At 34.5% G+C, this 16286-nt stretch overlaps 1 protein-coding gene across 3 annotated transcripts in view; it reads right to left on the reverse strand.

Moving 5' to 3' along the window:
- Nucleotides 1–16286, reverse strand: part of LOC147070482 (monocarboxylate transporter 14-like) — a 167127-nt gene that overhangs the window by 52616 nt on the left and 98225 nt on the right. For all 3 annotated transcript variants that reach the window (XM_085949514.1, XM_085949513.1, XM_085949516.1), the window contains one exon: nucleotides 11071–11140. The gene's annotated coding sequence lies outside the window, so the exon portion shown is untranslated. The remainder of the gene's footprint in view (nucleotides 1–11070; nucleotides 11141–16286) is intronic.

Genomic DNA, 16286 nt, shown 5'->3' on the forward strand with positions numbered 1-16286 from the left:
CATAAAATTGTATCGCATAATCATATTTTAAAATTGTAACATTAACATAGTAAAATAGCGCCGCAGGCGAATTTTATAAAACCATTAGAGTAAATCTGTGATGTGTTTTATCTCACTCTGCCGGTCGACTCGCTACGCCGGGCCCCTGGACTAGAGCCCTGTCAGACCCCCTTTGTGGGGGCCATGGTCGAGGGATACAACAAGGATCCCCTGATGCTGGCCGATCTCCGCCGGGGGATAGCACATGAAGATGATCAGTGAATTTTCTTTTTGACAATATAGCATTATCGATATTTAAGCGAACAGAGGTATTTTCGTTTACGAAAAACAACAAGTTCAAGTAATTCGTCGGCTTAGTGTAAGAAGTCGTTAACTGACAAAATGATGGCATTATAGTAATGATTTCCTCCTCTTCGGTATAAATTCTTTAATGGGAGATAATGACTTTAAAACTATGTGTATTAAAAAATCAGTCAACGTTTCACACTTCGTGACTTCTTTCATTCATGGACTGCCGTTGAGAATAATGAAAGAAAAACAACACCAAAATCTCACTTAGTGGCTTCTTCCACTAAGAAAAAAATATCAACTTTTTATTCCCCCCTTTATCCACATTCAATATAAATGTATAATGGTATAATCACGTATAATACAAACCTAAAAATGATTGATACTCAAATAGCACATTCTTGCAAAGAATTTGACACCAGATGATAATATCCATGGTACGAGTATGTAAACATCATCAAATCTTAATATCTAGTTACAGTTCAGACTTTTTGCCACGTTAATATGAGAAAATGCGCTCAGAATAACACAATATTATTATTGTTACATAGTATACTTGTCGATGTGAAATTTTCATACATTTCTGTGGTTTGGTAGGTAGGTATATCAGAATCATGGCCTCCACATCCTGAAGCAGGCCACGATGTTTGGCGGGCCCCCCAACCCATCGCAAGGGCAGTGTAATGTTACACAGTAGTGTTTCCCAAATGATATTCCGCGGAACTCTAGGGTTCCGTGTAAAATAAAGATATTCCGTGTATTTTTAGCGATTTTTGGTATTTTTAAATAAATCCGCTTGAATTGTAGACGCTCATATTATGCAGCACTGATCGCGACCCCCTTTTGTAATAACCAAGTAACATCTGACCCTTCGCCATGTTGAATAAATAGTCATATTTATTATCCAGGAAACACACTAAAAGTAATTATAAAATAAAATTCTACTGCTGCAATAGCGATGCAGGCGACTTTTTTTACTATTAGAGCAAATTTGTAGTGTGTGTTTATCTCACTTAGCTGGTTGAGCTGCCACGCCGGGCCCCCAGGCTAGAGTCCTGTCAGACACCCCCTTGTGGGGGCCATGAGCATAATAATATTATCGAACAGTCTGTTGACGTGAATGGCGGCCATCTAGGACAGTGGTTCGCACGTGAAGTGGCCGCACAATTGACATTGACAGTTCTATAAAAACTTCTGGTGGCCGCACCGAATTTCACTTTTGTTGTGATTGAAAAATGAAAGCCAAATTTTTTTTAAGTACTAAAAAATGGATCAATTTATGTATAGCCAAGTCCATTTAATAAAAGACATTTGAACATTTTAGTACATATCTATTTATTTAAAAATAATAGAAATGGAAATTCCTCAATACTCATTTATTCCAATGCAAGCCGCATGGTTGCTTCTAAGTTTACATCTGTCAACTGGCTTCGATATTAAGTTTTTTATAAAGTGCATTACACTGAATATCTTTCACAGTGGGTATATACAGTAGTAGGAAAAATCGACTATATTAATAAAGCAATTGTTGCCAATTTATTGAATTGACTTGATTCTTGGTCGACGTATAACTTGGTGGCCACAGCAAAATCCTCTAGTGGCCGCATGAGGCCACCAGGACCGCACATGAGAACCACTGATCTACGATAAGGAGCTCCGATTTGATAATAAACAAAATGGTAGAGCTCCCAGAACCCCAAATCTCCAGCAAATAATCGTAGTCCTAAACCGCATCTGTTGTAGATATACCCACCCGATGTTCGTGTAACATGGATAGGTGGGGATTAAATCCGTCTGTTTTATATGAGAGCGGAGAAATCCAAGCCGCTGAGTATATTGTTGAGACCTACGCCCTGTACGCTAATGAGCAATAATAGCACGTTACGCGATGTCTGGTTTACTTCCGTGGCCCTTCATCGTTTATGGTAACAAACAATGACACATGCTATAAAATATTTATATTTTAAAGATATTTTTAGATATATTGTATTTATTGGTAGATACTTCTGTTTTTTACAATTATTTGACGAATACTGGTATTGGTATTTTCATTCGGTATTGCAATCCCTAATCTCTATGCTGTAGAATTCGCCCTGGCGCCATGAACTATTACCCTATATTAATCTATAGAAATCCCTTTATTACAAAAAATCTCATTAGGTTATTTTTCAATGTAAATATACGAATAAAACTTCAAAAAAACTAAGCACGAATGTGTTGTTCAGTTTGCCGCGATGTTATAATTTGAAGGGTTCCGTGACACGAAAAGGGTTATAAAGCACTTCACTACGTGATCCGACGGAAACGTTGATATTTTTCCTGTAACTGTACAAATTCCTTAATCCGGCGTAGTATTTCACTTATCCCATTACCATACTACATGTACGAGAGCACGTCATTAAGTACGAGGCATATAAATTTTCCCAGAACGGTCGATGAATTAAAATTCCCGAAATTGCGCGAAAATTCCTCTCGCTCGCTGGCGTATTAATCTCACACTGGCCTTTGCGATAATCATTTATATGTACGGTTGCCATACGTCCCATATTTACGAGACAGTCATCGTATTTCACCTTTTTGTCCCGTATTTATTTCCATCCCGATTTGACGTAAAACTTCCTGATACACATCGAGGGTCACCTCTGCGTTCTGACATACCTACACCTATAGATTATTTATATTGCACCACGCATACTTCGACTAGACCAGGGGTCGGCAGTTTGTCAAGTGCTTTGATAAGTACATCAATGTTCAAGTGAGAAGAACCAAATTGTCAAGGCAACAGGATAACAGAGGTACCACAGACCCGCATATGTAATGTTAATATACATATCTATATGTATCTTTAGGGGGAAAGTTCAAAATTTTTTATTAAAAAAAAAAAATTAGAATGGCGTCCATGCATCGCTGTTGATAGCTATACTATATCCGGCAAATAGCTACTTATTTTTAATTTAATACAGTCATAATTGTAAATTTTAATCCATTATTCTGTTTCTAAGTTTATTTTTTATTTCGTTCATATATTATGAGAATGTTTGTTCGCATATATGTACGTAGAGCCAAAGATTGTAAGAATACCAAAAGCTAGTTTTTTTTAACGCGTCATATCGACCCTTAATCGGCAGAACAACGTAAGCGACACTTTTTGGTAAATTACGTTTTAAATGGAGAACTGTTCAATATCACCTAGCGCATAAGTGACAAAAATATTAGAGCCCGATCTCAATCGCGTGACATTTTTTTAGGGCCTGTGCCTTTTAGCGTTTTAACTTGTATCGCATTATAAAGTAGAGCAAAACAACGTAACCGACATTATTTGATAGTGTAAGCTACGGTACGGTTTATTCGGTGGTCCGTCTGGTAGTGAGTTGTGCGAAAACCGATTTGGGAGCAAAGCTCGCGCCGTCCAGTAAAACTGGCTGAGATAAAATAAACCTGGTAATAGAGTTTATTAAACAATAATAACCCGCCGTTCCATCTCACTACTGTCGGAATAATCTACGAAGAATAGTATCTTCCTGTAGATTTTTGAAATGTTAAAAATGTATAAGTATAAAATTTATACTGAAAATTTGGATTCTTTGAATGAATCCACTAATGTCGTGATTCGGAATGTTTTCAGAAACGTATTTAATAGACAGTAAGTTCAACTTGGGTTTTCATCTACCAAAAAAGATAATAGTGTTCTTTTTGCGAGAAAGTAACAAATATGTCTGGTGACGAGAGACTTCGGCTAATTGAAACGGATACTTACAAATGTCCCCTTACCGTAAAGGATAAATGCAAGGAGATTTTCTTTAATGATCTGGCCAAAAGTAAAAATCACAATGACATTTTGTGCGCAAGTTTTGACCTCGAGAAGGTGCTAAACACTCCCTAGTCGAAATACGCATACTATAATGAAAGTATCTACGAAAGTGGAACAAATAATGGATATTGCTTTTTAAGGGGTGAAACTGATGGTAAACGTGGCAGTAATGAGATCTCAGCAATCATGCACAAATCTTTGGGCAGGACTGACAAAGCGGGAAAAAAATCAAGGAATTATTTTACTGTGATTGGTCAGAATAAGAACCGGTCAACACTGGGTATGCTATCTTATTTTATGAAAAATTCAACTTTCATTGAATTGATAGAAATACATTTTCTATTACCAGTGGGTCTATTCTGTATTTATCGATCGCTAAAGTGATAAAGTGATAAATATTATCAAACTTAGGGTAGGTTTGTATTATAGAATTAGCACTTATTGTAACAATTACAATACGTTGATTATAATTGTTGCAATAAGTACTAACACTTTTATATAAACCTACCCTAAGTTTGATAATATCTATCACTTTAGCGGTCGATAAGTATAGAATAGACCCACTGGTCGTACTACGATGCCGGTCGATTCCCTTCATGCGACAATTGAGTCATTTATATTCAGAGTAGTTTAGGCACTATCAGAATGACCCACCATCATTTCCAACGCTAGGTCATCATGTCATATGCAGAATTCCGTGACTGGAAATCTTTCGCTGCTACTTGCATTCCTTCAAAGTTCAAAATTAAATTTGGTGAATTACGAAAGGCATAATTTAAAAAACTTACCAAATATTGTACCTACTCTGGTGACAGTAGGACTAAACTGTTAGACCTAGAAAACGTCATCAGATCCCGATCAAGTGCTGTGATGCTTTAAGCGCAGCCACCCTTGCTGTATAGTGCTAAATCACCAATATCGGAGATCCAGTATAACGATCTTAAAAGTCTCTGTGTTAAATGTAATATCCCTCAGAGATGACGGATGAGTTTGTGAAACTGCCACATGGATTATCATTGGAAGATACTTTACCGGAATCCGATCAGGAAGATGTGAATGAGGATAATACAGCGATTACTGCTTAAAAAATGTGGGACAATATTTTTTTTGTAAAACTGAATAGTTGATTACAATTTTATTTTATCATAATTAGTAGGTCCCCATATTTAATTATGTACGAGTAGATACGTACCTATTTCATTTTGAAAAATAGCAATACCTGATAATATTAATAATATAAGCGAAACCTTAAAAATACCAATCATTTATTTTTATTTTACCTATATGTGATTAAGTATCTACAAGCAAAAATATTAATTTAAAAAGTCAAAGTATTTTTAATTTATTTAACAACGTCCCCTTTCGTAAAATAAATGGGTGCTTATGTTATTTATTTTAATACTTAATTAGTAATGCCCTGTGATGATAATTAGCATGAAATTTATAAATAAAAACGACTACGCCAAATAGCGTAAGCGACATGCCTGGAAAAAATATCGTGTCATAGACATAAGCAAAACAGCGTTACCGCCACTATCTCGAAAACTAAAAGCACTAATGCAATTGTTTTATAATTTCCGTATAGGCAGTAACCAATTATTATTAACCACATTAACAGAATTCATTTTTGGAACTAATTATGGAAATAATTTAAAAAAAACCTTCTCCTCTAAAATTTATGAATTGTCGCTTACGTTGTTCTGCCGATTAAGGGTCGATATGTTTCATGCAAACTATTCCATGTATCAAATATTATTGCTAAGGAATCAAAATTCATAAGTTATAAGGCTACTTGGTATTAGGTGAAATTTTAGTTTATGTCTGAAGAGCCGCAAACGTCTATGCAAAGAGCCGCTTCTGCTGACCCATGGACTAGACTGGTGAAAGGTAAGGAATATGTGAGTTGCCTAGTCATAACTCGCATATTCCAAAAATCGAATTTGGAGATAATCGCAAAAAACCATAACAGCACAGTTTTTTTATAATTAGAAGAAAAGTATTGAACTCTCTGGACTCTGGAATATTAATAAGCGAGTGAGTTGATTTACATTACTTTTTTTTTTTTTTTAATATAAATTATAATACTCCTAAGGCTGCAGACACACAGCACACTATGAACAATAGAGCTCCCTTATTGGTTAGAAAAGCTGTGAAAAAAATAATGTGTTATGATACCAACGGTCAACTTTGTCAACGATTTTCACATGGTTTAAAGTAACTTTTGATACCCAACTATTGGTCCTTATATAGATTAATGCATTCAGAATCACTTGGTATATTTAACTCAAAAATGATAAAATTGCAAAATGTGAGCTATGACTCTAGGAGACTCATGTGTATGTAAGTACCTACACGCTAAAAAAAAATATAGAAAAATCTTGAAAACTGCTAAAATGGCGGCCATGTCAAAATCAACTATGATTTTCACACTCTTACCATCTAAATCAGTACTTCCCAACTGCCGGTTCGCAAATAGTTGTCCCCCATTTCAAAATTCATATTCCGAAAATTCTAAGCAAATGTGAGAAGACATTATCGACTTTGTCAGTAAAAAACGAAACAGAGAAACCGAATGGTTGTCAATGTATCGCTTCCACTCTAGCAATGATGCAGCACCAGATTTCGCATTATTTTTTAAAACTAACTTTCTCAATTTTCCAGAAATACTGTGATAAATGACAATTTATTTACTGATCGGTATCTGATTTTTTTTTTTTGGATTCACAATCAGACCGTTATGTAAAATACTTGTTATAATATAAGATTTAAAAATGAATGAACAAAATATATAGATTCCGTATTCAGCAGAATGATCAAAATCCTCAGTCATTAGGGTGACTGAGACACTATGAAAATTTAATCCCCTCAAATCCAACCAACACAGAACTACCATCTCATATCCTAGATATTTATGGTAACCCTATTTATACGCCATGGAATTCTCTTGACTTTTATCCCTGATATGAAAAAAAATCGCTCATTTAATTTGGGTCGCTCTTTCGCGTGAAATAATAATGCGCTACGTGCTTCGGCTTAGGCGCTCGCTACCCGTTTGGCATTGACACACATTTGAGATTTGAGTCCCGGCGAGTAATACAACTGTCATAATACGTACCCATCTACATATAACGTGGAAAGCTTCATTTCGAAAACCATAATGCCAAAAGAAGGAATGGCAAAGTGTTGTCTGAAGTGTTTCAAAGAACGTGACTGCATTACACACCCAGTGGCGAGTCCGGCAATTTGTACGAAAGCAATTGTACGAATAAATTTTGACCGAAAACATTAGGCCGATAGACAAACGCCATAAACACATTCAAGTGGAACGGAATTTTTATCGATCAACAAGTTATCGAAGCGGTAATTTGATGAATTTGAATCCAATTATGTTAACCGTCAATTCTTGATGGAAAGCTTTGTATTAGTTAAAAAAAACAATATATTATTATCACATATATTCCACATAAATTAATACAATATGCCTCCTTTCAACAAATAAAACTGATGCCGTTGAGAAAGTCTTGTCAAACGAGCGAAACCAATCCTGATAATATAATATGCTATGTTATTTTAATTAAGGCAAATATGTAGGTAACATTTTGAATAACTAAAAAAAACACATTAACTCACCAATCGCTAACAAATGATAAAATACAAAAAATCGACTTCCATTATAATGTCGCTAGATTTCAAAATCAGCCAAGTCCGCCTTTAGGTATTTTTGACTTTTTGTGAATTGCTGAAGAACTACTGCTTTCTAACATTTCTGCATTATCGAAATGTGGAACTTTTTAATTTTAAATATTCTATAGGTACTTACTAGAAATAATATAAACTTTCACCCTTGTGACTGTGTATTTGAGAAAACAAAAAAACTGTTTTTCTCCTATTCATCCATTATGGACTTGGCTGATTTTGAAATCTAGCGACTTTATTAAATATGTCGATAGTGTTGACTAATCAATCAACCCTCGTACCTTTAGATCTCGCAATAATTGTATACCTATTGACGAATAGCTTATGATCCTTTTTCGTGGATCTAAGTGAGGGGAAAATAAAGGGGATAGAGGGGAGAGATTGTAATAATAACACCATCAAATCAACGGACAGTCTATATCATGAAAAATGATTATGCCTACCGATGGCGATGAATGTTTTAAGAGCATATATAAGTGAAACGGCAAATAATTTTCAACAGTAGGTGAAACGAAATTTCGCAGTCGTCGCCAATCGGAGACTGAAAGTCGAGGTGTGAGCACGTCAATTTGTTTTATGATGGCGTCGGAGGAATATATTCTTAAATCGTGTAAAGATGACTAAAAAACGTTCCGCATGTACTTGAAAAAGAAAACATGTCAATGAATATACTATTATTATTACGAATATAATAATAAACATAATATTGAAAGGACGCATGTTGAATTTTTATGACAAATTATATTTCGTTCGGCTCGCGTCATTTGCACAATCTGCGCATCGCCTAGTCACGATCTTTTTAGATCATGCCACAGCTGAAGTATAGCCTTAAACAGAGATGACAGTCACCCCTAATCCGGATCAGAACTCATGTTTCACCCAAACTATACGTATAGTTTGACATGATGTAACTTAAGATAACAATTTCAGACAACGACTAACCCTTATCAAAAAGTTATTGAGATTATAATGTGTAACATAATAAATAGAAAATAATTATGTTTTCAGATGCTTCCATGGTAGCGTATAAACAATGCTTTCCTCATACTACGCAAACCTCCTAATTTCATATCATTTATCTCCAAAATTACTTACAATCCAATGCGAAGTTTGTACAATTAAGAGGCAATCAAGCAGCCTACGAGGTGATAAAAAGATAAACCCGTAAACGTAAGTAATATATCATTAAAAGTTTGATAATTTGATAGGCATGGGGAATGGGGTGGCCGGACGCTCGAATTTACGGGACATTTTCCCCTTTTTTAATATCTCTGTCCCGATAAAGACTGTAGGTTAATAATAATCATCGGTATGACTTATAAATACTTATAAGATATAGATGTTGCACAACTAAATTATTAAACGACTGTACTTGTGTGTTTGCAAACTAAACAACCACAAGTGTAAAGGAGTGAACCTTTAAACATTAAACAAATCAGACATATCGACTGTAGAAAGGAAAAAGGGCGTAACCCTCAATTTTTTTAGAACAGATTGTATGTACACGACTAAATACACGTTGTGTCCAAATGATATAAACTGCAAATGCCGATTTATTATCTAAATTTAGGTAGCAATTAAAAAAAGAGACGTGGAAAAACGACTTGACTTAACCATATTTTTTTTTTTAATTAACTCAATAATTATTATCAGATTAGGGATATAAAACCAATTTATTATGCATCATGCACTATAAGGTTATGTTTATTTTGTATTTTAACTTTGACCAAATACCATTACATATACGTTTTTGGGCCTCTTGTAAAATTTGATTTGTGTGTATTACGCCCTTTTTCCTTTCCAAAAACTTTACAACTTTAAAAACCCGCCAAAACCACACGAAAATAATATTGAAAGATAATGAACTACAGAAATCGATTAATTCCCAGAATTAAATTAAAACTGGAGTCGGTCTGGGCCCTGGAGGAAGTCGCCTGATAGGGGTACAATAACCTGAATTGTGAGGGAATTAGAGTAGAGCTGCGATTAGCACACCTGCCAGATACCCTGAGAACGTCGAGGAACTGAAAAAATGTGCTCTGGCATTAGAGAAAACGGAAGATTGAAGACAGAATTAAGCCTCACTCAGAGAAGACGAGGTAATACGAAGGCGCATTGCATTCACAGCCTCGGTAAATGTATAAAAAGGAATACAATAAAATTATAAAACAGGGAAAAGACACATTTACAAAAAAATGTGCTGTTATTTTAAAGAATATAAAAATATATCCTCACATATAATATTGTCATGTATAGGGATTGCAATACCGAATGAATATATCAATTCCGGTATTTCGGTATTTATTATTGAATACCTGTATTAATACCGGTATTCGTCAAAACATACTATAGAAAAAATAAGTACCTATCAATAAATATAACTATTAAAATCTATTAAAAATACTGTTTTGTAGCAACCTGTCTACATTTATTATGTTGACCTTTATAAATATGTTGTACCATAATAATTTAGAACAGCTAATTGGACATAGTTAAGCAGAAAGTAGCCATTCCACAAAAAATAAAAAAATGAGATATGATATAGATCAGATGTGAGAAGGTTTTCTCTACGTTCTGCCGAACATAGCCAAGCCGCAAAAATAAAATATTCTTGAAATAAAATACTATTTACAATTTTACATACATTTTTAATATCATGTTGTTGCTAAAGTGCCATTATCTCAGCTCGACATTATTGTGAACTGGCTACATTCTGCATTACTACGTTCAATTTGTATAAATACTATAAGTACGGGTACAGGAGAATCTCTCTGAAATTCAACGTTTGTTGGATGTACTCAACGTTGGATCAATAGTTATAGAATAATTGGAAATATTTGCCATAAACGTTTGATTTTTTGAAATATGTTAATTCATCGCAACAATTCTATAAGTACTTATATTTGAGAGATTTTGTTTTAATGTTATTTAACTTTTGTTGGTTTCAGTCAATATATTTGCATTTTGGCAGTATAAAACTTATACATTAGATTGAATATACAATATTAGTAGTAGGTAAGTAATGAAAAAATATCATTAAATCCATTATCAAAAAAACATAAATACCGAAAATACCGGTATATTGAATTTTTGAAACCGGTATTTCGGTATCGATAAATAATTGAATACCGGTTTTGAAATACCGGTATTGCAATCCCTAGTCATGTATTTGCAAGGTTTAAATGTGGCCACTGTAGTAGCACAAAAATTAATGCTATACCTACATATAAAATAAATATAATATAATTAAGTAGGTATTTCAAGGAAGGACTCACCAGCTCGACGAGCACCGAAAGCTGGTACCACTGCTCTGTACGTTTCTCCACTTCGTATAAGTACAGAATTCTGTAACAGGGCAGAAAATATTTTTATTGTAAGGCTTCTTTTCAGTATTTAAGTCACGTTACCGCATTAAGTAATATGTATATCGATATTAAAATGAGGATTCCACTGTGTTTAATTAGAGGCATTTGCCAGTGGCGAAGGGTGGAACTAGGCTGTCAAGATCCGCCATAAATAGTGCGCATTAAGCTTTGTTAGTCATACGTATTTGTGTTTATTGAACTAACACTACAATTTACAGATGGTGTCGGTTAGTTTTTAAAAATCAATTAAACCATGCCTAAAACCAAACCATAATAGTTTTGGTATACTTTGGGCGATACGACTTAATTGTGTACACTTTTTCATTCATACTTAAATACATACATTCAAGAATACATATTACACATATTGTTGGTTCATTTTTTAAATTCATAAAGCCCTGCATAAACCAAACTATATTAGACAAAAAATATTATTCTATCTATAAAATATTCAAAGTTATGTATGATCTAATTGCATAATTTTAGATAATTTATAGATAGACAAGTATTTTTTGACCATTATTTATTATGCCTTGGTTTCGCAGGGTTTAATGGAATTTTAAAAACTAACCAACACCATCCGTAAATAATTGTAGTCTTATTTTAATGAAAACAAGTACGTATGACTGACAAAGTTTATTGTGCACTATTTATGGTGGATCTTGACAGCCTAACTCCATCCTTCGCCACTGGCATATTATACGCATGCCGATTAACATACTAGCATCCTCTTCGCTACTTCTGGCGTTGCCCTGGCTATACGAGAACTCCTGCAAAGACTGCCAGCCCCGATTACTTATGCGAAATGGTTCTGATTGTTGATTCAATAATTGTAGTCTCGAATTACAAAATTCCTATGCATCTCCAACGTATAAGTCACTTCGCTACCCCTGGCCATAAACCGAGTCACTGTGAACGATTTTTCTTCTTCCTTCACTTTACGCGGCACTTCTCGCTCTCTTGCAGGCCTATGTTATAACTGGTGATATGAAGTCACCCGACGACATGACGTAATTGTGACGTAAGCCAATACACGCTCGAGGCAAGCCGCCCAACGCACACGGCTCACCATAGATATTATTATGCTGAAACACCTATTTGTGTATGGGGACAATGGATAACGCCAATGTTTGAGTAGCGTTAATTTCTCGAATGCTATTATCACTCCGGTAGTACGTCACAATGATGTCATATATATGACGTCATGTCGACCGGGCGACTTCACTCGCAAGTTATAACATAAGGCCCCTGCAGCCCGATTTCCTAACTATCGTCATGCCGCCCGCTCGAGCGTGTATTGGCTGACGTCACAATTACGTCATGTCGTCTGGTGCCACACGAGACGATAGTTAGGAAATCGCGGTGCTGATCCACAACCACGTCTGTCTGACTAGCTTCTGTTTTCATATCGTTCATGAAGAGTTCTGACTGAAACGATGTCGTAGCTTTTGACCAATTACGTCATCAGTCAGTCGTGACGCATCCGCTGACAATATGCTTACGGCCAGCCTTTAACTCACGTGTCAAGTCAGTAGTATGTATGTCATGAATGAGACAACGCATATTTTGTTTTCGAGAATGACGATAAATAAATCACTACCTAACCTAACCTAACTTAACGGCGTACCTTTACTGTCACCTTTCACTACCTTTTATCGCACATTCAGCAAAGCCATTCATTAAAATTTAATTCCACAGTGCACCCATTGACCAAGGATTCGCTATATAGGTACCTATATAAACTCTGTGCTACCTCTATGCTAGGGACCAAATATTGCGTGGTGTGGAAATAGCTATTTGGAGGTACAACAATATGGTATAAGTGGTTTAATCTTAGTTTTAATATTACTATTACAATGAAAAAAAAATATTTACATTAATACCTATAACTTTTGTTTTATTACCTACGTCCTATATAGACCTATCTATATAATTAGTGTTAACATATTATTTTCTTGCTAATAAATATTCACTTAGAAAAATAGTATGATTATGAAAGTGTGAAAGTATGATTTATATACATTTTCTGGAAAATATAGGTAGGTCTACAAGAATTTGATCACAGATCAATAAAAAAAATAGTTAACGTGTCTCGTGCTATAAGCACTGTTCGGCAAAATCGGCGAGATGGCCCCCAAAAGGGCTTTGAATATAAATAAGCACTGGAAACAAAAAAAAAATGAAAAAGGTAGCAGTGGGCCAAATAAGTTTGAAAATCTCTGCAATGCAGTATGAATAGACGTAGTGGCTATATGCATGGCTCCCACGTCCTGAAACGGACCCCCAGGCTAGGAGTTTTGGCGAGCACCCCTACCTATCGTTAAAGATAAAGGCAGTGTGATGCTCTACAGAAGCGTTTTCCAAATGGTGTACGAGGTAAAATTAATGTGTATATTTAGTATTGTTTTATTACTATTAGAGAGAATTTGTGATGTTTGTTTATAAATCTATTATCTGGTCGACTCGCCACGCCGGGCCCCCAGAATAGAGCCCTGTCAGCCCCCCCTTTTTGGGGGCCATGGCTATATGGGTACTGAAACTATCCTAATACTCCAACCATATCACAAGTGGACGATCTAGTTATATAAAAAAATATTGCTGCTTCATTGATGCCAGTCAAGCACGATCCGAAAAAGCTCTATTGGAAAACCTTCAAAGCTTTTAGGCCCATATACCATATTATCTGGAAAATTAAAAACGCTAAAATGCGGTCGCAAATAAGTCTGCTGTGTAATTCATGCGAAACATAAACCTCTCTGTTTCAGTACGTATATATAAACAATATTAATATAGGTAACTGCCAACCGGTATAGATAATTGGAAATTACGCGGCCAATCTTCGGAATGGGCCGTTCCTCAATTTTCCACAGTGAATAATGGTCAGTTAAAATTTATATACACACACACAAACGACACCACGAAAAATCTCACTACATACAAACAATGAAAACATACGCAGGTACAGGTAGAAATATAATGTAGCAGTCTTTTGTCTTACGACCCCAGGTCACGCGAATATCTTTCCATAAAGTCTCTTACCTTGAAAATTAAATGAAGTCTTTTTCGAACTGTAGAGGCAGACAATAAATTTTACGATGTCGCCAGCAATTTTCTATTTTTAAAATGAATCGATACAAGAGACTTTGGTATTATAATGTAAATGCACAGTGGAAAATACACCCCTGAGCAATAATGCTAAAGAGAGAGGGTATGTCCAGTTATATGAAACCATTTTCTTAGCGTATTACGCACAGTCGAATATAACAATCATCTTGCTTTTCAGTACGGGAACTACATTCAACTGCATACATATTTCACCAACACATGTAATGTAATAATATGTACGCGGAGATATATATATTTTATTTATTTTTACGAGGGTAAAACAAAGTTATAATTATTTATGTAAACATATTATTTTATACAATATAATATAAATGTTAAAATTTTAGAGAGCATTATAAATATTAAGTTATTGTGAAAGTATAGACTAATAACTCAGTATTCAAATTTTATTTATTGTATGTAGTGAATATTAAATTATTAATTTAAGATGTTCACAACATAAATTAATATACATCATTTGTGAATGACAATGTCGGTAAATCTAAATAAAATATACGTATATATTTTAATAATATCATAGTAATTAATTATTATACTGATGATTGATGTAAATATAATTTTGTGGCATCTTTAAATTTATTGTATATAAAATCAATATATAAATATTACCGTATTCTAAAAATATGACCAAATAGATAAACACGAACTCATATTATGTCCATTAAAGGTAATAATTTATTCAAAAGAAAAGATTATAGATCATATTAATTTATATTTACACGAATGTGTTTAATATTGTTTCGGTGAATCGATAAAATACACAATCCACTAGTGAAATCATGATTTATTTTACCAACGTCATTAATGTGTATTTTATATCAATTTGTTTCTAATAAAAACAATTATAATCATAATAAATTCAAAGTAAAATTATTCGTGTATCAATATCGTTCAAGTATACCCTACTTAAGACTAATTTAAACACTACCCCTGTGTATTATCTCCGCGAACCTAATCTCCATAGTTTTTGACACTTGCTCTGCCACAGACAATAACTGTACGTATATGGGCACATCTGTTGACAGTTCGACAGATTTAAATGGGGTAGTTTGAACTGATCTGTGGTGTGCCCACTAACGTACAGTTATTGTCTGTGCCATGTTCAACCTGTTACTCAAACTGTACGTGTATAGCCACCTTATGGGCCTATATCGATTCGGCGGGTTTGTAAGATTTTAAAGTATGCACATAAATTATTATTTTACGTCGCACTTAATAAAAAAAACTCGCCTAAAAATTCGGAATAATAATATACTAATTCCGATTTCGCAATTTAATGAACATGCCAAAAAAATGGAATATTTTTTCGCGCTCAAATCATAATATTGGGTAGTACCTACCTATATTAAACGAACAAACGTAAGGGCGTTGCTATGGCAACGGAAAATTAATATTGATGGAATAGTTAATTTATTTATGTAGGTGCCCACCGTCGCTATTTATACACCAAAAATAAAAAGCAGGGCGTATTCCACATTATTATAAAAGAATTGTAAACAAATGAGCTAAGTTCCTAAACGTACATGCCATTATATATTTTTTTCATAACACTCATTAGGTATATTGTGCTATTCATTTTTTCACGGAATCGGAAAACATCCTCAAATATTGTATACTAAGAAAACATCTAAATTATCGAGCTTAGTCGTCAGAATATTTTCCAGGCAATCGAAAGGCGTGTCTTCAAATCCGACTCGTCCCGAGTGTTCTCGTAATATATGAGTTTCTGAGGATTTTCAGGTAGGTAATGTTTTTCAATAAAAATGTTTATCATAAGAAAAATCTGTAGAAGTCTGTTCACCGGAAGCCAGACGGGAACAGCTGCCATTTTCATAGCCGATTTTGGAAAAATTCAAGAATGATAACCTAACCTAACCTAACAAATAATCCAGTATATCGGCTATTTTCAAAATTTGTTTTCCGCTGGCTTCCTAAACAGACAAGAACCGAAAAATCTTGTATAATATAATAATTATAGCCAATCTTCAATGAAGTAATAA

Source organism: Rhyacophila brunnea, unplaced genomic scaffold (genome assembly GCF_057557595.1).
Source record: "Rhyacophila brunnea isolate RB1 unplaced genomic scaffold, BYU_Rbru_1.0 scaffold_22, whole genome shotgun sequence".
In the NCBI taxonomy this organism is placed as follows: Eukaryota; Metazoa; Arthropoda; class Insecta; order Trichoptera; family Rhyacophilidae; genus Rhyacophila; species Rhyacophila brunnea.